Genomic DNA, 589 nt, shown 5'->3' with positions numbered 1-589 from the left:
CTACCTTTGGTTGCGCACAGAAATCCCAATGAAAGTCTCTTGTCACTCACCATATTTAGTCTTTACAAACATTCCTTGGTATATTTTTCTTTTCCTCTCCATATTGTACTAGAAGTAAAACACAGAGGGCTCCCTTCTTTTGGGCAGTGGGTCCAATAGAGAACCCATTCCTTGTTATAATCCCATCCTTCCTCAAGATAATTAGGTGGTCTTCCTTATTTGTTCTTTTTTTTAGTTCCTTCACTTATACTCATTTAGAAAGATAAACTAAATTGAACACAAAGAAGCTTCAGACCATTTCTGACTCACCAGGAGAGCTGATTGACAGACATACACCTCTAAAAATGGACTCAGTCCTATTATAACAATTTTCAATCAGTGGACTGTTGGTGTCAGGAGACAAAACCGTATGTTTGTTAATGCTTTCCTAAACCCATGTTGTCACTAGCACTATCTTTGATTTTTTTTTTTTTGCCTTCAAATTTGTTGTTTGTGGTAGGATTTTTTTTTCCAGTGAGGATGTATAGGGATGGTTATTATTTTCTACCTGTACTACACAGTTCTTAAATGTCCACCATTGTGAGTCTAT

The sequence above is a fragment of the Gavialis gangeticus genome, unplaced genomic scaffold, assembly GCF_001723915.1.
Source record: "Gavialis gangeticus isolate Ggan-Ray unplaced genomic scaffold, GavGan_comp1, whole genome shotgun sequence".
Classification (NCBI taxonomy): domain Eukaryota; kingdom Metazoa; phylum Chordata; order Crocodylia; family Gavialidae; genus Gavialis; species Gavialis gangeticus.
Note: the sequence above shows the minus strand (reverse complement) of the source record.